Raw genomic sequence first — 1,676 nt, forward strand, 5'->3', positions numbered from 1 at the left:
ATGGATTACAAAGTATTTCTTTTATATTTAAATAAAATCGTATCTTTCCGTCAAGTAAAGTAAATCACCTTATTGTTTACATTTCCATGAAATTCTGAATACTTACTTTGTTATCCATTGATTAAATTCTAAATATTTATGCATAAATATGTTACAATTTTTTACATTTGTGAAATATAATTGCTTTTAAAAAAATACTTGTCATCTTTTATTGATAAGTAACGAAATATTAGTAATAAAGTTAATATGTGTTTATTAACTGAATATTAAATTACTGAATTGTACTAAAAAATTGATTCTGTAAGTAGTTAAGTACTTGAGAAATAAAGTGTTGTAATCATGTGTGTAGACATATCGCGATTATTGACAAGTACTTGACTAGTGTATTTAACTAGTGAGTTACCGATTTGATACTTGTTTATTATTTACATTGAATAAATGAATAGCTTTGGAATCCGAATTAGTATTGTATTTTTGTTACCTAAGTAACGTAAGTTGTTTGTAAATGTCATAAGATGAAGAAACCATTTGGAGAGGTGTCGAGCTTCGTAATTAAGGTATGAATTCATAATTGTTGAAAGTCTGTGGTGTGTGTAATATGGAATGGATTGAAGGAAAATGCGGATAAACGGGATTTGGATGCGCAACGGTGGTCGGCGAAGAAGTTAAGTAAGGTGTTTGATGGCGTGCGGATCCGTATTACTAGCAAATAACAGTCTTTTATTTGTTATTATGTGTAGCACGATCGGTAGTAGGGCATGTAATCAGTGTGCCCATCACGGCCTGGGTCTGGGCCCGAAGCGGATCGGGGGTGGGTGCGACGCGGAGGGGAATCCTCAACTACCGTGGGAACGGAGCGGAGAGCACGTGCGAGGATAAAATGATGGAACGCGGCGAGAGCCCCCGAACCAATTAGATTACTTCACATATCAATAACACGGACTCTCGAAAGTCCTTACATAACTTCGGGGCCCGCTCCGAAAAGTTTTCGAATCGGAGATCGTAAGCGAACGAAGAAAAAGAAAGAAACAAAACAAAACCGAAGAAGAAGCGAAAAAAATATACGAGAAGAAGAACGAGAATAAGAAGAGATGTATATATATATATAATAATATCATAAAACAAGCAACAATTTATAATATTCAAGGATACATACGGACATCAGATTCTTGGCGAACGCACCTGCCTTCTTTTCCCACAGAATACAGGAAGTGGAGAAAAAGAGACACCACTGGCTTATAGCGGAGCGCGCCCAGAAAGAGACGGAGCCACTGTAATTTCATACGAGATTTACAAGAGAGAATAAAGAGCAACAAAACAAACACCAACAAAAAAAAAGTTTTGAACGAAAGAGGAGAAGCGAAGTTGTTCTCCTCGTTCCCCACCCCCCTCGGTGCAAGTGTATTCCGATTGGAATTGGTATCCAGAAATTGGGATTACGGTTCCGGGTGGTGTGTCGCATCCCTTTCTCTCTCTCTCCGTCCTTCTCATCGACCATCATCATCATCTACTTCTTCTTTTTCTTATTATTATTCTTCTTCTTCATCATCTCCTTGTTGTCGTCATTATGTTCCATTTGGGGCCCGCAGCAAGTGTGCAGCAAGCGTGTCGCTTCTGCTCGGCCGTGGGAAAGTTTTCGCCCATCGGAGCCTGGAGACACGAGCTTGGATGGCGGC

Source organism: Nicrophorus vespilloides, unplaced genomic scaffold (assembly GCF_001412225.1).
Source record: "Nicrophorus vespilloides isolate i.1.1-1 unplaced genomic scaffold, Nicve_v1.0, whole genome shotgun sequence".
NCBI lineage: Eukaryota > Metazoa > Arthropoda > Insecta > Coleoptera > Silphidae > Nicrophorus > Nicrophorus vespilloides.